At 44.5% G+C, this 24,734-nt stretch overlaps 1 protein-coding gene across 1 annotated transcript in view; it reads right to left on the minus strand.

The window, feature by feature from the left end:
• Positions 1-21,767, minus strand: part of RDH5 (retinol dehydrogenase 5) — a 41,459-nt gene extending 19,692 nt beyond the window's left edge. The window contains exon 1 of the mRNA XM_066585473.1: positions 21,680-21,767. The gene's annotated coding sequence lies outside the window, so the exon portion shown is untranslated. The remainder of the gene's footprint in view (positions 1-21,679) is intronic.
• Positions 21,768-24,734: the final 2,967 nt, after the last annotated feature.

Below are 24,734 nucleotides of genomic sequence, written 5' to 3' on the forward strand. Positions count from 1 at the left end.
ATCCTGAGGATAGATCATTAATAGTTTAGTCCTGAAGAATCCCTTTAGTTATAACAGACACTTTTGATTTCAAGACCCCCTTCACATGAGCATATGTGCTTTTGCATGTGGCTAAGAGCTGCATATTTGTGGAATGAACTATGCTTTTTAATATTTTACTATACTTTTTGCGTCTGCAAGGCATGCTCATTTGCGCGCGACTATAAAATATGCTTCGATAGAAATAGCTAATTAGTCTAATGAGTTTCAGATATATTCTCCGCCTGATAACATGCTTCCTGTCCTACCGACTGCAATTCCTGCTAGCCGTGATCAACCGGGACCTGCAGTCATACCGATTCAGCCACTATATGTCCCAATTTGACCATTGTCTATGTATATAGCACCCCTCACTCCCCACCTCTCCATACAGTGCACATCTCCAGCCCCTTTACCTTCTGTATCCCCCCCCCCCCATTATCTGTAGTATGTAAGCTCATTGGAGCAGGACCCTCACCCCTTCTGTCTCCATCAATTGATCACTTCATGTAAGCGCTGCGGAATATGTTGGCGCTATATAAATAAAGATTATTGTTATTATTATTCTTTTTCCTCCACAGTAAGGCCGCCTGCAGACGGCCAGGTGGGATCCGGCAGCGAGAATTCTCGCCGCGGGACCCGACCCGAGTGCCTGCAGAGAGCAGCACGTACTCACCTGCGCCCCGCAGCTCCGGATCTTTCATGCGCGCAAAGGGGACCTAAGGCCAGGGCTCCAATGACAATATATCATGGGCGATTATTACACTAATGCTATAGTATTATATCAAGATGCGACATCATGTGTAAAGTATTTCTATAGGGTCACATGAAACTGCATGTGTACTTGCTATATTAAAAGGGGATTTTGAAGATGCATTAATTCTGCATTTACCCAATATTGTACATTCCTAGAACACCTTGTAGTATAGCTTTCATCCACCGTATGCTGCACTTCCTATGCTTCATGCTACAGAGTCATTTTTAATGTATGGAAATTAAGTCAATTTAAAAAGTGGGATATATACATACATGCACATGATTCAGTATACACAGTGCTAAATATCCAATATACTAATCTTTACTCCAGATACAGAATGTCTACCTTACTATAAACGGAACAGGGCACAGAAGGATCAATATACAATGTATTCAGATTGGCATATCCATGGAAACCAAGGCTGCCGGAAGAAACATGTATCAACGACATTGATAGCTTAATTGTGAGAAGAATTTGCATTCTTTGTATCATCAACCCAACACTGTATGACTGACTTCACATTTGCACTGGAACCTCTGTTGCAGAAACAGTACAAAATTCCGGAAGAAATAGTGCCGCATGCAGTGCTTTTTCTACTGGTAAAATGACAGGTAGCTGAGGGAAAACTGAATGGACCCCATTATAGTCAACGGGATCCATTCGGCGCTGCTCGTTTCCGTTTGGCCAGGGGATTCCCCTTTCCTGCTCCCCAAAAACTGAACCCTCAATGTAGTTGTGAAAGCAGCCCATTTCCTATAAATGTTCAGAAAGAAATGATTTACCCAAAAACAAAATTATCAAATTACTGTGTCATTTTAAGTTTAATTTTTCCACAGTGAAGCCAAATATACAACATATGATCCTCTCATATAATTTCTATTTTTTCTTTGAACTACGAGAATCTCAAGCTCCTGGACCCCGATACTAAAGGTGTAACAGAGCCCCCACTACATGCCAGCCTTAAGTTAAATAGCACCCTGTGTGGATGTTTTTTTTGCCCCTCCCCCCTTCCCTTCCCCTCCCCTCTTATCTTAAGAAAAATCAATATATTGCAGTTTGCCTGTATTCTGCTTGTGCAGAATAACTTGTAATGTTAGTGTAGAGTGTCGTAAGAAAACAAGGACTCTTGAGATTGAGTTTTGAGCTTGCGTATTTTGGCCAAAATATTAACCAATATCTTGTATTTATCATTATTTTTGCAACAAGCAGTATGGCTTAAAGGCTGGGGGAGCCCGGGGGGGTCAGTGCTAGTGTGGTTCACTTTTGAGGTGAAAGGCAACCCACTGGGCTGAATCATACATGGGATCATTAATAGGTTGTAAGCCTACATGGTGCACTACATGTATTGTTTGGCCTGGCCAATATGTGATAGGTTTGAGTGGTTGGCAGCCAAAAGTCAGCAGCAGCACTCCTGAACAAACACGACAATCAGGAAGGGGGGTGCGATAAAATAAAAGCCGTACCATAAGCAAAAATAGCTGGCAAGTCTCTTTGACAGAGACGTCCATAAAGGTCCTACATAGAGCCTATCTAGTACCAGAGAGATTGAATGCGATCTACCCAGAGGCCTCTAATCTGTGTTTCCGAGGATGTATCGATGTGGGCTCTCAACACCACATCTGGTGGTCATGCCCAGTGGCACAGGCTTTTTGGAAAAGGGTCTCTCACCTTATAGCTTCTGTGACTGGGACGAGCCTTAGCCTTGACCCCTTTGTATTACTGCTAGGAAACAAACCGGCCGGAATGTGCAACGCCCCCTTCAAACTATTACAATATATTACAATGGCAGCACGAATTTCAATAGCACAGCAGTGGCGTAAACTAACACTCCCATTCGAACTCCTCGTAACCCGCATCAACAAAACCCTTTTAAACGAAAAACTCATAGCCACACGCCAAGACAAAATTCAGCAACTTGAAAAGGTTTGGAGTCTCTGGATAGCTTACACCAATGTACCAAACTTACCCTACTTTGTGAGATTATAGGCAGACAATGAATAAGACACGCTTCAAAAATAATAAGATTGACATTAGAGCAACTCCACATCCATATACTGTCCTCAATCTATAACACAACAATGAGTGGGAGATATCGGGATCGGTCCCCTCCTTTCTGAGTGATGTACGATGAGATGTTGAGAACTTTACCCTGTCTATTGTTCCTCTTTTCTTTCTTTTCCCTTACCTCTTCCCCTCTTTTCCAGTATTATCAAATTTTCCATAGCCTTTTTTCTTCCCCCTTCCCCCTTGTTGTATTAATTCCAATGGCTCATGCCCGTCTGAAAAACGGGATCTCTGTACTCCAATGTTAAGACTTGACTATATCCCCCTGCGTGGGGTCTTCGAGGCAGAGTGTTGCCAACTTTAAGTTCAAACCCAATAAAACTATTTGAAACATAAAATAAAAGCCATGCACGCTTTGCCAGAGTCCATGAATATGTAAAATGGGCTCAAACAACACAGTCCATGAATATGTAAAAAGCAGCACAGCACAAAAAGCAAATAGCAGGTCTTCACATCTTCTTTACAAGTAAAAAAGACTTATCTTTATTGAGACATCCAAACAGGCAGAGCAACGTGTCGGCTGATATAACAGCCTTTTTCAAGCTTTTCAATGCTTTGAATTCTGGATGCTGAAAGCATTATTATTATTATGTTTCAATTGTTTCTTTTATTCTTCTTGTTAATTGAAATGCAGTGACACCATTAAGGCCGGCTGCACATGGACGGGTCGGATTCTGCATGCGGGGGCTAGTAGCGGAATCTGGCTCTATTCCTGGCCGGCGACCCTACGTACCTGGTGTTTTCTTTATTGCAGATGACTGTGGTCGCTCTCCGTCGGTCATGAGCAGTACAGATTTTTTTTTTTTTAATCTTTGATTTTCCCGCACCGTCGCTAATTGATGACGCAGGAAACCCACGATCAGGGGCGTAACTATAGAGGGTGCAGGGGATGCGGTTGCACCCGGGCCTAGGAGCCTTAGGGGGCCCATAAGGCCTCTCTTCTCCATATAGGGAGCCCAGTACCATGAGTAAAGTATTATAGTTGGGGGCCCTTTTACAGGTTTTGCATTGGGGCCCAGAAGCTTCAAGTTATGTCTCTGTGCAGCATAGTTTAGGTATGGGTACGGGTACAGATACAGATAGAGGGGGGCCCAAGTTCACCTTTTGCATCAGGGCCCCTGAGCCTTTACTTACGCCCCTGCCCACGATCTATCCGCAATGCCAATTGCAGATGGGCTACCAGTCGAAAAGTTTCTATTGACTTCAATGGAAGCCGTCTGTGTGGACACCTCACAAAAATAGAACATGCTTTGATTTTAAATCCGCTTGCGGAAATCGCCTTCGCTAACCACTCATTTGAGCGGATATGCGGATGTTCTATTGTTTTAATGTGTGCGGAATACCACAGATCGTCCGCCCAGGTGACGATCGTGGATTTCATAATTCAAATCAAGTCGTGTGAGACCAGGCTAAGGCTGCCTTTAAATCTTCAGTGGAAACTCCAGTAAAACGTCTGTCGCAGATCCGGTCCAAAATACGGGAAGAAAGATCGCTGCATGCAGTGCTTTTTCTTCCAGTAAAATGCTGGGCAGGAAAGCAGAAACTAAACGGACCCAATTACAGTCAATGAGGTCTGTTCGGCTCTGTTCCATTCCGTCATAAGACACATCCATTCAGCCAGGGGATTCCCCTTTCCTGCTCCCCTAATGGAGCAGTAAAATGGAACCCCCGCTGCAGATGTGAAGGCAGCCTAAAGTTAAATACATTTTTAACATGCAGACAAACTTCTCTAAACACCCGTGCAACAAAGATACAGTTCAAAAATATAGTAATGCTACAAAAAGAAACAAAAAAAAAATTCTAAATCCAGAATAGGCATCTTCAGCTTCAAACATGGATCTCTGAGGCTTTCTATGCAGAGAGTTTATATTTCACTACAGGCTTCACAGTAACATCCGGTCGCAGCATTATTGGCTTTAAATAAAAGGCCATTAAAAATGTCACAAAAAAACTCTGCAAGATAATGTGTGTGAATCCAACTTTTTGTATTTGTTTCCGCTTTGACTTTTCACAGTCCTCCGGGCGCCCTCAGACTCACTGGTTTGACAGGTATTCACAGCAGCACACAGCAATATACAGGCTGTCAGAGGAAGTGACTGGCACCGACAGCTCTATGACAGCCTGCCCTGTCTGATCGGCCGTACTGACACATGGACTGCCGCCAGCTGCGCTGCCTTCTTATTTAGAGGATGTTATGTAATGGGCGAGCGGTACGCGGCCGTGTTGCAGGTTATGTGACAGCGCGGCAATGACAGACGGAGGACAAGGTGGCACATTTTTAGCAAAAATAACTTTTACAGAACAACAAAATATTATTATTTCATTGCACTGCAGGGCAAATGCTCGTTCACACAGGCATAAGTGTATTTTGACTGAGGAAATATGCCGCTTATTTGCACGACCGAAATGCGCTTATGCCTGTGTTTTTCGCCTGCTTCGTCTCGAGCGGGGGAGATACTCTCTCGAGCAATTGCCTTTAGCGAGTATACTCACTCATCTATAATCATCTCCTCTATAGACAAGTCATCATAAAATACGTCATAAACAGGAGCGAGTATACAATTCATGACACCCTGTACACAAATATTGCGTCTTACACAAATGGCCTCAGTCACAAGAGTCTGCAAAGAAAGTGTACGAAACCAGAGGGGAAATGGAAACAGGAAAAAAAAAATCACGCCAGGTCTAGCTTATAAAGTAAAGGCCCATTTACACCAGCTGATGATCGCTCAAAAATCGCTAATTGGCGATTGTTATAGTGATAATCACAGCATCTACAGGCCCATTTATAGGAGCAGATAATCGCTCAAAGAGCGACAGCTTTGAGTGATTATTTTGCATAAAAAATAATTGGTATTTAAGTAGCTACTCAGCTTTTTAAATACCGATTATTTATGCAAATGAAGCCTTCCCTAAATGTAGTTAATAGCCCAAAGCTATTATCTGAGCTCAGATCCTTTGTTCTCCATGGGGAAACAATGCTATCAGCACTCCCCGTGGAGAACTACTGATAAAAGTGAGCAATGATTTTTAGGTGAGCTTGATTTTAACGATCACCTAAAAGTGCCCGAAATGCGCACCCATTTACGATCGCTGATTAGCGAATTTTTCGCGATAATTGTCCAGTGTAAATGGGCCTTAAATGTGCTTTATAGGCACTGCTAGCTGATCATTAAATTGAGTCCAACCTAAAAATCATTGTTCAGCCTTATCAGCAGTTCTTCACGGGGAGTGCTGATAGTATTGTTTCCCACTGGAGAACAAAGGATCTGAGTGCAGATAAGAGCCTTGGGCTATTAACTGCTTTCAGCTAAGGCTTCATTTGCTCACTTTATTGCTATTAAGTATCTGAGTAGCTACTTAATAGCTTATGCAAAATGATCGCTTAAAGCTGTCACTCAAACTGCCGTTTGAGCGATCTTTTAGCGATCATCGGCTGGTGTAAATGGGCCTTTAGACAGACTATTGTTTTTCAAAGAATCGAGATGAGGGCTACTATTCCCTACTGGGGTATTTACAGGAATACAGCTGGTTAGACAATGGGTTCCTGAACCCAGAAATATTATCGGAACCTCAGTCGACTATCGGGTTATGAATCTTTAACAAGGGTAATCCTAGGATAAAATCAGTAGGCAGGCCCTCAGATACGTACAAAGATAACGTTTCTTCACAAAACTGCCCAACCCTTAATCATATGACCGGAACAAAGTGCTTCAAGTGGAACAGGGGAGAATCTATTCTGGAAACAGAAATTGGCTTATAGAGTGTTTCTATCTTCTGACCGGATATCAGGGAGAACTTAGAATTAATCAAATTAATGTCCGACCCGCTATCCAGACAAACACCAACAAATATCATGTTATTATCTGATATTAAACTGGCTGCTGGTTCCTGGGTCCTACTGGACAATTGCGTATAAAGTGTCCATCTTGTCCACAATGAAAGCACAAACCTTTATTTCGTCATCCATCCCTACGTTCTTTATTGATAGAAACTGTCCCTATCTTCATAGGCTCATCCGAAACCTCTTTGGCGAGCGTAGGGGAGGGAGACTCAAACACCGTTTCCCATTCTCTCTCTGGCAGACGGCGATCAACCCTAATTGCCAAGGTCATAGCACATAGCATCCTCCAGCATGCAAGGTGTAGCATACTGAACCCTTGCTCAAGCTTCACGAAATGAGACAAAATCACTCCGTCTGCCAGGAAAACGCTCTGCTAACTCAAGTTTTGGTTCTGTTTGCACAGAAACGTCAAAAGATGTAGAAAAAAACTTAATGGCAGACAGCTGTTGCATAATATCCGCCATCTGCTGTGACAACGCAAGTACCCGCTGAACCAAAGCTTGCATTGGATCCTATACAGACATAACTTTAACCTGTTTAATAAGTCACTGAACAGGATCCATACGGCATCCAGCGCAATTTTTTAAGGCTGGTTATAATACCATGTTTGTCCTGGACTGCTAATAAAAGCATGGGGTGATTTGGGACCGAAGCAGTCAGGACAGGCGGGTACGCTCGCTACTAAGAGGGCTAGACACAGGAGCAGACAGAACCAAGGGGTAACGAACAGAGCAGGGCACTCTGAACCCCTCTGACAGAACCAATCTCGAAGCGGAGCACCTGTCCCGAAAGAGATGACCCCACTACTTGCATGAGACAAGGTCCAGAGACAGAGGGGAAACAGAGTAGAGAAATCGGAGACAATCAGTAAAGGACAAAAAAAAAAGGATGAAAAAGCACAGCATACAAAAGAAACAGGAACACAGTTAAGAAAGTTGTTTTCACCTACATAGAAGAGGGTTCCTTACTGTAAGAGCAGTGAGACTATGGAACTTTCTGCCTGAGGACGTGGTAATGGCAAATTCACTAAAAAAAGTTCAAGAGGGGCTGGAACATCTTTCTTGAGTGATCTCTCCCCCCCCCCCCCCCCCCCGCAACCCCCGCTCACCCCTGCGCCCCACCTGCATTTTCTGCAACGAGCATGCAGTTACTCGAAAATAGAGGTGCTCTCTCTAGTAACTGCCCTTACCAAGCATGCTTGCTCATCTCTAGTTCTATTCTCTGCGTATTGTGCATGTATATTTTGTGTGCGCGTCTGAAGCCGCCCTCAGCACAATGTATTTGCGCAGTAAACGAGGCTTGTTTGTGTGTGTGCCTGTGTACCTTACTAAATGTATTTGCGCAGGTACGGCATGTTTACATGGGTAAGGGACACCTTCCCCCACCCAGATTTAAATGGCTATAAAGCCTAATGAGGTCCCAGTGTGTGATTTTCCCGAAGAGTTCGCAAAGCGTATTGTGCACGCCGCTTCTATAGGGCTCTTTGGTGCGCAAATATGCAGGAAAATAGAGCAGGTTCAATTTTTTTGCACATGTGAGAAATGCGTGCGCAAAAAAGGAAATGAGACCGAACAGTTGGACATAAAAAAACCTGCAGAAATGCACCCGTGTATCTACGAATGTTCTCATAATAGTCATTCTTTGAGTGTTCTCCCAGGAGAGTCTACAGCTCCCACATTCTCAGTTTAGCAGCTTTCTCCAAAGTTTCCCCCTGATGCGGATCAAGAAGAGGATTAACTAGGAACAATAGGTGTATTAACGCTCCTGGTAAGTGGCGGAGAGCCCTTACGTGCTCGACAGATCCTGATCACAAGTTATGAAAGATTTCTCTGTGCTATACATTTTACGTAGCACTAATCGCACTTCCTCCCCATCCCTCCCATTACATGTATAACTGCAGGCAACATACTATGTTATTCCCTCATTTAAAGGAACAGTATATACTAAGTATAAAGTTTATAAAAAGGGCTGCTAATGGCATTCACATGTATATACCGTGTTTCCCCCAAAATAAGACCCTGTTTTATACTGTTTTTAGCCTAAAAGGGACAGGGTCTTATTTTCAGGGTATGCATTATCATACTTACCCAGCAGACGCCGTTTGGGTCCCTCCCGCTGGTCTCCGCAGTTACGGCAGGCTTCCTTGCAGTTCTCAGCTGCCTACAGAAGATCGTTTGCTGGTAATGGGGTTTGTAAATCCCGCCTCCAGCAAGCGATTAATCTGATTGGTTCTCGAGCGCCGTGGCTCAGCCAATCAATGTGGCGTTTGATGAACCAATCACAGCCATTCAATGCGATGGCTGTGATTGGTTTATCGAGCGCTGCAGTGATTGGCTGAGCCACGGCGCCCGAGTACCAATCAGAGCAATCGCTTGCTGGAGGCGGGGTTTACAAACCCCGTTACCAGCAAGCGATTTTCTGTCGGTGACTGAGAACTGCAGGTAAACTTGCCGGAACTGCTGAGCAACTTTTTGTACATTTTCACTGTGCCCAGCCACTTTTTCAAAAAGTAGCTGAGGCCCAGCACATTTACTACAATCTACACCAGAAACTGGTGTAGATTATAGCAAAAAGCTACTCTTGCTTGGAACTTGTGCAGGTTTTCATCTGGCGTACGCCAGAGAAAAATGTCGTATGAGGCTCATGCCTCCTAATTAATTTGATAAAATGTAAAAAGTTTTTGGTATTGTGTTTACCAGTAGAACAAAATGTTACTATGTTATTCCCGAGCGGCGGATCCCGGCCGATCAACTAGATGACAAATTAGTAACCGTGGATCCCTCTAGTCCTGTTTGTCACTCGTGACGCCAATGTTCCATCCTCTGCGGTGGATCTCCCAGATGTCGTAATGTAGAATAAAGTAGTCCACATGAGCCTCGCTCTCTGGCGGTTTCTCTCTCTCACTCCGGACAAAGAAAGTTTGCCAGAGATTCTTCTCTTGTAAAAAATATAACTCTGGATGACTTGATAAAGACCGCAGAACAGCGGCTGAAACATTGTCTGTCTTTTAGGCCTCCTTCCCATGAACGGATTTACGCCGCGTAAATTCGCGACAAAAATCCGCTGCGTTGCCCCCTGCTATTAGGTTCTATTGAACCTAATAGCACAATCTCACGATGCGTAATTCCACCGCGGAATTTTGCACCGTGAAATCTTCCGTCCTCACCCGCGGCATGCTCTATTTGCCGCGGGTGTACGCACTGACGGCTTCCATTGCAGTCAATGGAAGCCGTACGTTCACGCTATCTCCCGCTGTAACACAGCGGAAGATAGCGTGAAAAAACGCTTCCCCGCCTACCGCCGCGCGTCATATGACGCGGCCGGCGCGTCACGTGACACGGCCGGCCGCGTCATGTGACGCGGTGGGCGTGTCACATGACACGACGACGGTGGGCGGGGAAGCGTCTTCACGCTATCTTCCGCTGGTAAGTATGGGGTCTCTGGGGGGCGCCGTGACGGGCTTCATTGCGGAATATTACGCAGCGGAGCCCGTCACGCTCGTGTGAAGCCGGCCTTATGGAAGAGAATAAAGAGTTATATTTTTAACAATCTCTGGCAAACTTTCTTTGAACTTGCACCCCATATGCTGCTCCAAGCCTGTTGAAGGATTTACATGGTGAATATTTGGATGATGGGTCCACATCCTGCGAGGAGCGTGCAGTAAGCTCGGTGGTGAGTTCACCCCAGCAATATTATCTGGGTGTTTTAGAGTGCTGCTGTCTTTGTGTTGGCTTTTGATATGGGGTCAAAAGGGCAGCTTAGTGCTAATGATTAAAACCCCATGCATTTCGTACGGTGTTTCCATATTTTTGTCTACCCCTGTATATGTGTTTACTTAGATATATTTTTATACCACCCTAATGAAGAGGCCTAAGTAGCCTTCTAAAACTTGCACTGTTTACATCATCCTTTTGTTTGTTAGCCACTAAAAGGTATCACATCTACAAGAAATATTTTCTCAGGGACGGGCGCAGTATTTACTTTGACTGCAGTATGAATCGCCGATCTAAGTAAATAGGCCCCATTGTTCTCAACTTCCTGCTAGTGATGCCAGTGAAGCACACTACAGTGTCTACCCAACCTAGAATGGCTGGGAGCAATACATGATATAGAACTGCACAGCAAATATAAGATACATTGTAGCCCACCGTCCTGGAAGTCGGCTGTCCCCCTCACTATGGAAATGTATCACATGTACAGTACATGTACTTCTCATTTAGGGATTCAAATCTGGTTTCTATTAATAAAGCAAGAATTTCTAAATGGAGTGGAAATCAGAGTCCAAGGTAATTGTCCAATGTCAATGATTAACACACAGAAACTCTGGGAAGGTCTCTGGAGCCAAGAATTGTGATGCTGGACAGTAATCTGCACAGTAATGAGGTAGCTGCTATGTATACAATGACTGAATGACCACCGAGAATTGTGAGGTTCAAGCTTACCGCTCAGTTTCAGCCGGCATAAAAATCAGCATCGGCTCGTTCACTCATCAGGCAGTCTAAACACGCTGCCCAAGCGCGAATGAGCTGGTGATGACGTCACTAGCTCGTTCACTCGGGCATATGAGCATTATTATTATCACATTTTCTTAAAATATTTTGTCTGAAACTTTTTCAAGATTTTTATGTATTAACCCTTTCCAATCCAATTTGTATCCTGGTTTTCCTAGGGGGCTTACTCTTTTTCTGCCGTTACACAACGGCGCTATCTGCTGGCTAAAGCCAGTACTGCATGAGGTGACACATTGGATAGGCTCCGACAGCAGAGAGGCTGGCAATATACAGTAAGAGAACCCCGACGGACGTCTTCCAACATCGGAGCTGTACGGCCTTAAATCATAATGTCTTCAGAGATCAGACAGTGGATTGGAAAGGGTTAATGACGGAGACAGTGCTACATCGAGGCTATACTTGTATAGTACTAGAATAAAGGCCCCTTTACACCAATGTATTTCCGTGCGCTTTTACGTGTGAAATACGCAGAGAATAGAACCCATTGATTTCAATGGGTTCGTTCTCACTTTTTTTTCACACGAGGGGTAAAAATGCAGCATGCTCTGTTTTTGTGCACACATTTAAATAACCTTTTCAATCGGAGCGCGGTTGTGTCACGTTCGCAAAAAAACCTGCTCTGCATGTGCAAAAACGACAGTAAAATGTGCTGATACGCACTCAAATCTACCTAGTTCATAACGCAAATACGTTGCGCTGAGGCTAGTGTTTTTGCGCACACGCTTGTATGAAGGGTTCCTAAAGCTGGGATCAATACTCTCTGATTGTATAGCCTGTAAATAAAATGAGGCGTATGCTGCAAAAATGTGTTTTCAAAAGTATTGTGCCCTGTGCGGCGGTGGTTAATCAAGTAAAGGGACAATGTGCACAGCGTTACCCTCTTAACTGCCACAATGTAATACTGCACGTCCCCTGCCTGGTCAGACGGATGAATCTCCTGGTGATAATATCTGATCACTGAGGGTTTTGAAGCTGGACCTGCAGTAATCAGGGGATTGATGAGTTGGCATCCATATAAAAAGGAATTGTGATGAGACAACTCTGTAAATAACAATATATACAACTGATATGGTTATGTAGAACACTCCCTCCCCTAGAAGGAGTTGTTGGAATTGAATGAAACTTTCTCTGCGTGATTGTAACATTTACATAAGTAAGTGATTACATATCAGGGCAAAAGGAGAATTTATTGCAGAAAACTCACACCCTTTAAAAAAGTGTACCGCCTCTAGCTTGGATACAAGATGTGATACGGGTGGGCATGGAGGCTCTAGTACCCTGTTGTACCGCCTCTAGCTTGGATACAAGATGTGATACGGGTGGGCATGGAGGCTCTAGTACCCTGTTGTACTGCCTCTAGCTTGGATACAAGATGTGATACGGGTGGGCATGGAGGCTCTAGTGCCCTGTTGTACCGCCTCTAGCTTGGATACAAGATGTGATACGGGTGGGCATGGAGGCTCTAGTATCCTGTTGTACCGCCTCTAGCTTGGATAGAAGATGTGATACAGGCGGGCATGGAGGCTCTAGTATCCTGTTGTACCGCCTCTAGCTTGGATAGAAGATGTGATACAGGTTGGCATGGAGGCTCTACTACCCTGTTGGGCCGCTTCTACCTTGGATGCAAGATACGGGTGGGCATGGAGGCATACAGGTTCAGTATAGTATCCTGTGGCATATCACACCACATTTTCTGTAATTGAGCCTTTAGATCATGCAAACTCATAGGCTGTTAACAACCAGATGGTCCCATACATGTTCCGTTGATGATAAATCTGGTGACAGGGTGGGCCATGGATATGTAGCAATGTTGAGGGGACATTCCTGTTCCACCCTTGCTGTGTACGGCCCAGCATTATCCTGTTGGAAAATGCCTCTTGGAAGCGGAACACATGTGGCTGCAGGATGTCCTGAACATATCGCTGAGCTGTCATTGTTCCTCATATCACACCCTCCAAGACCATCACACCAGCAGGGGGCAGTGTGCTGCTCCACAGCAAAGGCAGAATTGGGCGCTCACCCCGAGGTCTGCAGACACCGTCTTTGGTGCCCAAACTAAACTGTATTTGTCGCTGTAGACAACCTGGTTCCACTCTGTAGTGTTGGTTGGGTGTCAAAGGTAGTACACATAATAGGGACAGTGAGACCATATGTACTTCAGCCAAGTTCCTAGAAATGGTTTTGACAGACATGGGGGCCTGTAACGATAGCGCCACCTGTCTCTGGATGGTGAACAACAAAATAGTTGGAGCAGCTAGTGCTTGTTGGACAATAAAATTATCCTCTCTACTGGTGGTCTGTCGAGGGCATCCTGAACCTGGTTGCCTTGTGTGCGTACCCTCATGCATCCAGTACAAACAGTGATGTTGACAGTGCCCTGCAATATGAGATGTACAATGCCTCTATAAAGGCTAGCCGCATAGGAAATAATAAAAGGGACTTACCCAGTGCCCACTGGAGGCTCCACGTAGGGAACACTCTACTAGCACCTTAATGTCCCGGTTTGCTCCTGAGTAGGTAGAGGACTTCTGATACCCGTCTTTATGCTGTGGATCCAGGATAATCCACGCAATCTATGTGCCGATCCTCTCACTAAGTCCTTTGAACCCGGAAGGTGACTACACCACTGCTGCTGACGGCGTTCCGAGACATCCATTGTAAGTTTGACTGATGTTCTATAAATGTATGTCACTGTAAAGTTTTGTTATGCTTGAAAAAGATGCGGCAGAGTGTCGAAATGCGTTTCATCCATGTTTTGTATTTTGGTTGTCAGAATAAAATAAGCTTTATTTGACATTATTGGTGGTCACCTTGAAGTGCCTGTTATAAGGAGCGCAGGGAAACCTTTTTACTTTTTGTTTTTGGCATACTAGTGGTCCCAACACTTCCTAACAGTCTGGTCGGAATGGCTCAGGTGGCGGGCATTCCAATATTGCCCTCCCTCTCAAACTGTCTTCAATTGTGTCGTAGAGGCGTCTAGTGGTCAACAAGCTCTAAACAAGCATAAAAAGAGGTCTAACACACAAGTAGCCTCTGAGAGCCTTTTATAGGCCAAAAGGGGAACCACTTTTAGGGCCTCAGGTGGCAAGACCATTAATCTAATTACTCCACAACTTTTCTCATTAGCATATCCACCTGAGATGTAACTGCATGCAGTTTTGCAGTAAAACGACAACTCCTTCTAGGTGTTTGATGTTTTTTGACAAAGAGTGTATGTTTAGTACTTTGATGAATACTCGTTTGCTGTTTGACCTGCTGCACAATCAGACATGACTTCTGACAGTGTTCTTGAGGAATCTTAGCCCATTCCTCATGAGCAATGGCCTCCAGTTCAATAATATTCTTGGGCTTGGCATGCAGTGCTATTAATCCTATCTAAACCACAGGCACCGCAAAGGATCCCTGACAAACCCCATTATAAGTCGTGTGACACATTCTGCGTCATGCTTTCTGTTTACAATGAGAACAGAGCTGAAGGTGAGAAACATTTCTCTTTATTGGATCTGTGGAGTGTTCCTCTAGACTCCCCAGAGGCCTCTTTGCATCATATTTACGTTGTATCAGATAACTGCATGTCTGGAGACACTTTTAACACTTTCCTTAAAAAGTCTCAATGTGTTATAGGGAAAATATCTTCTGAGCCGGCCAAGAACATTTCAAGTTTAGAGAGAGGATTATGCAACATGTAATAAGCTTATATAAACACAACTACAGTAGTTCAGAGCTGGAGAACTGGTACTGGATAACAACTTCTGAGAACACACTAGTTCCAAACAGTGAACAGATATAACGAAGGTAAAAATAAAAGTGCAGAGACCAATAATGTAACATTCAGCTGTAATACGGCTCTAAACAGTACAGAGAAAACGAACCAACTTACCTGCAGGATGCACAGACTTGTATGGAATCAATTGCAGAAGACAGTAAGAAAAAGGCCCAGCATCCATAAAATCATTGTTTTATTGAGATATATTAAAATCTCAATAGGAATGACATACAATGGCGAGCCCTACGACGCGTTTCAAGCTGTCACAGTAGTTTGCAGTCATAGCAGAAGAACATGCTCAGTTTACAATCAATAGACAAACAAAAAAGTAATTATTTGAGTAAGCAGAAAAAAAGGAGATAAAACACCTAACAATTAACCCTTAGTAGTGCAAAATCAGGTCAGATCCCTCTTTTCCTTTCAGTTGGGATTTTAATATGTCTCAATAAAGCCATAATTTTATGGATGCCGGATCCTTTATTAAGGATGCCGGATCCTTCTCTTGATGGCTCTAAACAGGAGCCGTTTCTCTATTGCTAAAAATGGGATTAGATCCCGACAAAACAAAGGAGGGAAACCATTTCCATGTTTTGTCCTGATGGGATTTAATTTGGTTCTACCATGTTTCCCTGAAAACAAGACACTGTCTTATATTAGTTTTTTCCCCAAAAGAGGCACAGTGTCTTGTTTTCAAAGCAAACTCTGCCTGAGGTAAGTAACCTGTAAGATGACCTGCCAGAACAGAGCTATGAATCTCTGAAAGTACTTGAAATGTCAAATGTAGCGGTACAAAAAGTTTTGTCTTTAGGCATGCCAACCAGCACCAAATCTTGTGCCTTATGGATCTGCTCCTCAAGATCCAGGGACACCTTGGACACCCCCCCCCCTCCGACAGAATGGGTGCAGGGGGTTCATCAGAGACCACCAGAACAAAACTCCTAGAGAGAGCATCCACCCTGCTCGACTGCCAGGTCCTCAAAATCAAACCAAGCGAAAAACAACCACCGAGCTTGTCTAGGGTTAAGTCTTTTTGCTGATTCTAAATAAATTAAATTTTTGTGATTGGTGATAACTGTCACCTTATGTTGAGCTCCCTCCAGAAGATGACGCCATTCCTAAAACACCCACTTAATGGCTAACAACTCTCTGTCTCCAATGTCAAAGTTCTGCCCAGTAGATATATACTTTCGTTAGAAAGATGCACAAGGACGAAGATTCTTTAATTTGCCAGTGCTTTAAGACAGAGCAGCCCCCACCCCGACCTCTGAAGCATCCACTTTAACAACAAAATGTTTGGATGAGTCTGGCTGTACAAGAACGGGGGCAGATGCAAAACACCTCTTCAAACTCTCAAATGTATGAATTGCTTTTGTCGACCATTTAGAAGTAAAAAAACCCCTTTTTTTGTCATATTGGTCAAAGGTGTGACCCTCTCCGAAAACCCGCATATAAACTTACGATAGTAATTTGCGAATCCCAAGAATCTTTGAAGGGCCTTCAAATTCTTAGATTGAACCCAGTCCAGAACAGCTCGGACCTTTCCCGGGTCCATCTTAAACCCCTCTGGGGTTATAATATGTCCTAGAAAAGAAATCTCCTGTACTGCGAAAGTACACTTCTCGCTCTTGGCAAATAGGTAATTTTCACGGAGAGCTTGCAACACCTGTCGAACATGCAGAATATGACAATCGTAATCAGGGGAAAAAATAAGGATGTCATCCAAATAAACCAACACAAACCGTCCGATGAACTTCTGAATAACATTATTTATGAAAGCCTGAAATACTGCGGGGCATTGGTCAAACCGAAAGGCATCACAAGATTTTCAAAATGACCTTCGGGAGTATTGAAAGCTGTCTTCCATTCATTCCCCTCTCTAACCCGTATTAAATTGTATGCCCCCAGCAAGTCCAACTTGAAATAACCAACGGTCACCTATTAACTGGCTAAACAAATCAGGAATGATCTGTTGAGTTCCCTAAAATCCAGACATGGTCGCAGACCCCCATCTTTCTTTTTAACAAAAAAGAAACCGGCAGCTACTGGCAAATTGGATGGGCGTATGTGTTTCTTTCTCAAACTGTCCATGATATACTCCTTGAGAGCCTGCCTCTCTGCACCTGACACATTATACATGCGACTCTTGGGTGGCTTGCAACCTGGAATGAGGTCAATAGTGCAATCCCCCCACCTATCAGGTGATAACTTATCTGCTCCCTCCTTAGCAAAAAATGTCAGAAAAATCCTTGACGTACTCCGGTAACTCCTGGGTTTGTACTGCAGAGACATTGACTCACATGCAGTTCTGTCTACAAGAAGAATTCCACTGAACCACGTCTCCCTTTTCCATTTCTACCACTGGGTTGTGCAACTTCAGCCATGGCAAACCCAACACTACCTGTGTAGGGAGGGATTCCATGACAAACATTATTTTCTCAGCATGAAACAACCCAATGTTAAGACAAACGGATCATTTCACTGTAAATCATTAGACTAACGGCGAAACTCTGTGCAAAAGTCTTCAATATGTGATTTTCCCTGACGTAGGCCTCTAATCTAACCCTCAGCCAGGAATACCCTATCTGGTCTATGTAGATCAGCCCAACCCCCCCAAAAAAATGAATCCACCTAAGACAAAGCCTCAGAGGTGGGAGGCAATGAAAACCCCCAATCCTGAGGATCTCCCTACAATCTGGAGATTACCAGCCCTACCCTCTGAGACTCATCACCAGAAGAAACAGGACACAGTTTAAAGTTTAATTTGCAGGATTCTTTGAATGCAAAAAAATCCTGTCTTTTACCAGTAAAACGATCTGGTAGATCCAGCTAAGGTTATTTAACTAACCCTATACCACCTAAACGTTGTTGATTAAGTTCAGCGACCTTAATAGCCAGAGACCTAAGCTGGCTTGATAATGCCTCAATGGGATCCATGTACCTGCAAGGAAAAACAAAAACCCACTGGGGAAACGTCTGGCTGCTTATTATGTCACATCCGTGCAGCACATGAGCACCTCGCCCAGCATGGACGCAGGGTGATCTTCACAACTACAGTAGCTGATAGACTATTGCACTGAAGAACAGTGCGCACCACAAGTGAAGTACGTAACCCAGATGTAAAGCCCATTCGACGCCAGTACAACACTCAGCACGGCGACAGGGAACGTACACACAGTAGGAAATAGCTGAACGGCAGCACCACTCCAGGGAGCAGGAAGCCTGTCCCTAACCTAGCAGAGGAGGTGAAGGGTCCCTGCCTAGAAGCGGAGTATTCGTCTTAATAGATACAGCCCCACGATCTTCATCCTGGGCCCTGATTGTCCCTATAGAGACCCCTGGAGAGATAAACCGAACAGCAAAGCAAAACAGAAATAAATAGCAAAGATCCAAACTCCAAGTTCTCCACTATGGAACAGAATAATCAGCACTGATCGCAAACAGGAGTGAGAATATAAAGCCACTCTGCACCTGAAAACTGGCAGAGTGAATAGAAAACCGCACCTCCACCCTACTCCCAGGCATGTCTAATCCAGCATCCATCCATGCAGCAAAGAAAGACAGCACCAGCAGTCTCTGCACATGGTGTATTAACCCTTGTCCTGCATAACAAGGCGACGGGTCTTGGCCTGTATCGAGGCCACCATGCCATGACGCTGTTGCGGCCAACAGGCCGTGACAGTATAGTGCAACAACATAATCGCTGATCTGTCCCACTAGATAGGGGACGTAGAGTGCAACAACATAATCGATGATCTGTCCCACTCGATAGGGGACTTTATCATACATCCCCTATCTAGGCTACATGATAAAGTCCTGAAACTTGTTTGATGGCACACTTATGAACAGAGTGCAGTCTTTATGCTCACCAGAATTATGTTCAATAAGGCCCAGGCAAAGAAGGTTAGGAAAACTGGCAGATTTTTTTCTTAGCAATAGAGTCCATAATTTTCTATTTGCACCGACAATCCTGACAACTGACACACACTTGGAGAGCATTCAGGTTGGAAAAAGTCCTATTGAAGTCCCAGCAGGAACTGTAATAATTCACAGCCTGCTTTGGGTGTGTCTTCACTCACTATAAGCCACTTCCTTTTTCTTCAACCCGCATTCTGACATATCTTTCACCCCTTAAAGGGCCAAAATTGGGTTTATAAAAGAACCACACACATATGTATACAAACAACTGTGAATAAAGATACAAAGGAATGTAGCCCCTACATTTTCATACATACTTGTTTTTAATGTTGTATTAAAAATTCTACGAAAGTCTATAAAAAAATGCCATAATTAGTGCATGTTGCATAGTCTATAAAAAGCTGATACAGAGAAGTGGGGTGGCTTGGTTATTAAAATGGGCTGACCAGACAGCCCACTTAATGATGTGACAGGCATAGAGAGAGGAGCCAAACTACATGACCCGATGTCAGAACCGCAAGAACTGGAGGCTCTGAAACTATGGTTCCATGTAAGTATTTAGCTTTACTGGATAACCCCTCTACGGGCTCCTTCACACGGACGTATTTTTGCGCACGCAATACGCAGAGAACAGAACCCATTATTACCATTGGGTTAGTTCTCATTTTCCATATATTGTGTACAAAAATATGCAACATGCTCTACTTTGTGCACATTTGCGAACTAAAAGACCCAAAGAAGTCTATGGGGGCGGTGCAAATGCGCATGCAAAACACAACGGGAAGCGCAAAAAACAGCGCAAAACCACGGAGAAAAGAACACATTTGGATTTCATTAGGCTAAAAGGCAAAAAATGGCCTTTAAACATACTGTGGGTAGCCAGGCCCTTTTCTAAACTTTGGCTCCTACGGGCGGCTATCCACAGGTATATTTTCGTACGTATTTGCATGCATAGAATAGAACTCATTTATTTCAATGGGTTCATTCTCATTTTTTAATTTTGTGCATGCATTTCGTGCGCATGAAAAAAGACGTAGCCTGCTCTATTTCTGCGTAGATGTGCACCCTATACCTGCGCAATACGCTGCGCAATTGCACGGGGAAAAGAACACATGGGAACTAATTAGGCTAAATTGTTGTTTAACTCTGGGCGCGATTGTGTCCCGCGCCAGCTCCAAAAATACAGTAATATGCGCAAAAATTAGTGCAGCCCTTTCATTATCCCCGAGTGACGCCTCCAAGGGCTTCGCTCTCCAGGACCTATTTCTCTAGAGCCGAGTCCACACAGCAGAAAAATCTTCTGCAAATCCACAGCCATATCTGCACGTGTAAGATGCGTATTTAGCTGTGGATTTGACCCCTCTACATTGAAAGAGTACCCAGCTTGCTAGAGGGTAGAAGATGACTGGGGAAGGCAATGGCAAACCACCCCGCAAAAAGTCTACCAAGAAAACGGCACGATGTGACGTCACCCTAGGGGTGCCTACTAGAGATGAGCGAATCTACTCATTTCGAGCAATTGCTCGATTGAGCACCGTGATTTTCGAGGACTTCAGTATTCTGGTGCAAAGATTCGGGGGGCGCCGGGGGGGAGCCCTCTCTCTCTCCCTCTCCCCCCCACTCCCCGCTGCAACCCCCCACTCACCCACGGCGCCCCCCGAATCTTTCCACCCGAGTACTGAAGTACTCGAAAATCACGGTGCTCGGGCGAAAAAGGGGCGTGGCCGAGTAGGTTCGCTCATCTCTAGTGCCTACCCACTAGCGATATTTTTTCTTGCGATGCGAGAGCGATGATTATGAAACCAATGATTTTCAATAGTTTCATACTGATTTGCGATTTTTTTTTTTTTTTTTAAGTCTCACAGTGCACAGGAAAAGTCTGCAATATTGCTCACCGTTTTCAATGGGGCTGGCGGCAGCAGCATCAGTGCCATTAAAAACATATGTAGTATATCGCAGACTTCTGGCACAGCTGTGCCAGGTATGGCAGAGGATTCCTTCATTCCCGCGGGGATGATGGAATCCTCTGCCACAGCTGTGGCAGAAGTCCATGATGCTATCCCATTGCTTTCAATGGGACCGGCACTGTTGCGGCCCCATTGAAAGCAGTGGATTGCAGGCAACCCCCGCAGCGATGATTTTCGGGGAAGGGCTTGAAATATAAGCCCTTTCCTGAAAATCAGCCATAGTTGTAAAAAAAAACTGGCACGGCAGTCTTCTTCTATGTTCTGGAGGCCGGGGATTTAAAAATCCCCGCTCCCAGAAAGCACCTGTGATTGGCTGAGCGCTCAGCCAATGAGACCAGTGCTTTCTGGGAGCGGGGATTTTTTTAGTCTTGTTTTAGTGTTGTTCAGCTCCTTCTGACAAGTGCATTTTAGTGCGTTTTTGTGTGCGGAGAATAGAACCCATTCATTTTAATCCCCTTTTGTTTTTGTTTTGCCTGCGCAGCTCATGTGGGCGCGAGAAAAGAGGACTTTTTCTGTTTTGTGTGCATTTGCGCACCAAAGAGCCCCATAGACATCTATATATTCATTCAAAACTCTGCACCTACCCGCTAACACCGGCCACTGGTTTGGTGCACTTTCACCGCCCATGTGAACTAGCGGTGCCTGTGCAAATGCGCAAAGACCACTTGTTCTCTGCACAAAAAAGTTGCGCAGGAGCGAGCGTATTTTGGAATACACTCGTCTGAAGGAGCCCTTAAGGTTATGGAATCAGCGGATTTTAACCCCTACAAGTGCTATACAGCGGCTAGAGAGACATTTTTGAATATACCTATGTTTGCCAGCAGTCATGAACCTTACCTTTTGTAAGTGAAGCTTACAAAAAGAAGTCTTTATAAAGCCTGCAGGGTATGCAAATCCCTTTAGAAAGGTCCCCTGAGTGTTTCTCTTTATTAGGCTACCAGCTGATTTGCAAGTCTTTTCCTCTTCAGTAGAAAAGTGAGCTGCAAGTGTGACGCCTCTTCCGCTATCCCGTCCCCGGCAATGGCATCATTGCGCAAAACCTCAGGCACTTAGCTTGAGAACTTTAATGGCATGCACCTTTCACTAGAGAAAAGAGGAACAAGCATGGCAATCTAAAGCGCAGTGTGATGTGTAATACTATTGTATAAGCATTTTCATTTCTAATCACAAGCATAGCTGAGAACACAGTGGTCCTGTCCTCAGTCTCAGGCTGGAAATCACCCAGACTGGTATTAGCAGTAAATGCCATACATACAAGGCTATGGAGAGTAGCTGGCGAAGAGACATTTACCCACTAGCCCTACTTTCCTGCCAGGATCTGCTATAACGCCCCCCACCACAGAGCTGCTGATCACCAAGAGCAGAGAGGGGTTTCCATTGGTTCTTTTTGACAAACTAGAAGTTGTATACAAGTGAGACCCGTCAAAAATGAAATATTATCCCATCAGATATTGCGTATTCCTCGTTACTGAATGGCTTCCACATCGTAGTGTTATTTCATGTGATAAATCCATCCCACGTGCCAGATTCTCCTTTAGAATGACTGTAAGGGCGCCTACCCACTGGCGTTTGCAATTTTCGTGCGTTAAAAATTGGCGCGTTTTCCACGCGTTTTTCGTGGCTTTTTCGCGCCTTTTCCGTTAATTTCCATTGACATTCATGGGTGCATTCAGAGAAAAATAAGGACACATATGCAACTGACAGTTCCTATGTTAAAAATTGCAACGGACCGAAAAAAAAAAACGCAAGTGGACAAGAACACATTCAATTCTAATTGCTCTTCAGAAAAAACGCAAAACGCAAAGGAAAAAAAATCGCAAGTGGGTAGGCGCCCTTAGACTGCCCATAAACGTAGAATTGTCTGATCCTGTCCTATTAAGCACAAATTTATTCTCTATACACAGTGAAAGCTTTGAAAGGCATTAAGGCATTACATTATAATTAATTTAAAGGGGTCATGCCGAGTTTCAAAGTTAGCCCCTATCCCCTGGATAGGGGATAGCAATGATCGTTGGGGTCCAATCTCCAGGGCTCCCACAAACCCCAGAACTGGGTCCAGTCAGTCGCCGAGTGAATGGAGTGGAGGTGGCGCAGGCGCATCTCCGCTCTATTCCTTTCATTGATAGCATGGGAGATTATTGAGTTCGAGTGTTTCAACAATCGGTGGCGCTGTGACTTAGGGGATTGACCGGACCCCGTTCTCTGGATTATGGGAGTTGCAGCCGTCAGACCCCCATGATCATAAAGTTATCCCCTTGGCACAACCTCTTTCAAGGGGGACTTTTACTATTGATGACCTATACTCATGATAGGTCATCATAGCTGATCGCTGGGGGTCCGCCACTCTGTATCCTAAGCAGTCAGCTGATTGTCTGGCCCGTTGTCAGTGCAGCAAGCCAGAAGTCATCAGCAGTGGTCAGGGCTGGAGTGTAATAGACGACTTTACTACTATTTAAATGAGCGATGCCTCCTATTACACTTCCAGCTCTTCACTGTAGTCAGAAGCGAAAGTGTAATAAGAGGCATGATTTCAGTGGCAGGGAAGCTACACTTCCGGCACGGACACCGTCCGGCTCTCTGCACTGGCTGCGGATTCGACAATCAGCTGATTGGCGTACCGCTAGGTGTCCCAATTACGACTCAGCCCCTAAGCAAATGGGGGCCCATGGGCCCACTGCCAAAAACAGTCTCACCGCCACGCCCCAGCTGTGGGTGACGCCGGGGGAAAGAGAGGGCTGTTACCCGTGGAGCCAGTGGCTAATTACAGGCTGTGACTTCTCCAGCGCACTCCTCCCTTCCACTGAGAGACTGCAAATTGTGATTGGTTACAACTGCAGTCTATCAGTGCACTGTCAGCCACGTGATTGATCAAGCCAGCGGTGTACTGACCAATCATGTGGCTGGAAGTGTTAGGAAGCGGAGGAGGTGGTAAGTACTGTAATCTATATCTATGGCTGGTATAAGTTATACATCTCCTTGTATATACTGTATACAATTGCACACTTTACACACAATTAAAAAACGCATCAAAAACACATGCGGTTTTTAATAGTGTATGCAGTTTCTTAAAAACATGTGGTCTTTGAATACAGTATGCAGTTTTTTTGTATGTGTTTTTTTTTAAATTGTTGTTAAAAAGTACAACAAAAAACATGAACACACCCTATGGTACAGAATTTGACAGCGCTTTTTAGTGCACCCCATCATTGTGAAACGCAAAAAAGCGAATGCAAAAATAGAACAGACAGCTCTTGGAAAATTGCGGCGTTCAAAACATCAGGTTCGAGCGCAGGTCCGAGTAACCCCATTAAAATCAATGGGAGCATTGTACCGCGGTTAGCACGGCGCTTGGGATACACGCTAATAATGGTAAAAAGCAGTGTGTGAGAGAGTAGCCTAAGGGGCTACAAAAAATTTTCATGTAGCGCAGGAAATCATGTTTGGAAAGATTACTGTGGCTAGATCATGCATAGCAATTCGTTTTGCAGCTTTAGGTATGGGGGGGGGGGGGGTCGCGAGCTGACCTTATGCACCCATGTCCCTGGGCTTTTAGTTACGCCCCTGGTGTATAGGCATGTGTTTATAGGAATTATTAGCTGGCCCTGTAAATTGCGCTGTGCTTCACGCTGGGATGGTTTGACCACTCTTTGGTATTGCTATCCTGACACATGCCAGCTCTAGGGCTAGACTATAGAAATGGGAGAGTTTATTAAGAGACCGGTTTCACACATCGCAAAAATATTAGCCCAGCCTAGACCTCCACACCCAACTATGCGGCATGTCTAGAAGCAGCTTTGGGTTTTCTCCTCTGTAAGTGAATGTTTTTACACTTACTTTGTACTAAACTTTGTGGAATTTCGGTGCAGATTATGCAACAGGAATACGGTGGGAA

Source organism: Eleutherodactylus coqui, chromosome 1 (assembly GCF_035609145.1).
Source record: "Eleutherodactylus coqui strain aEleCoq1 chromosome 1, aEleCoq1.hap1, whole genome shotgun sequence".
In the NCBI taxonomy this organism is placed as follows: domain Eukaryota; kingdom Metazoa; phylum Chordata; class Amphibia; order Anura; family Eleutherodactylidae; genus Eleutherodactylus; species Eleutherodactylus coqui.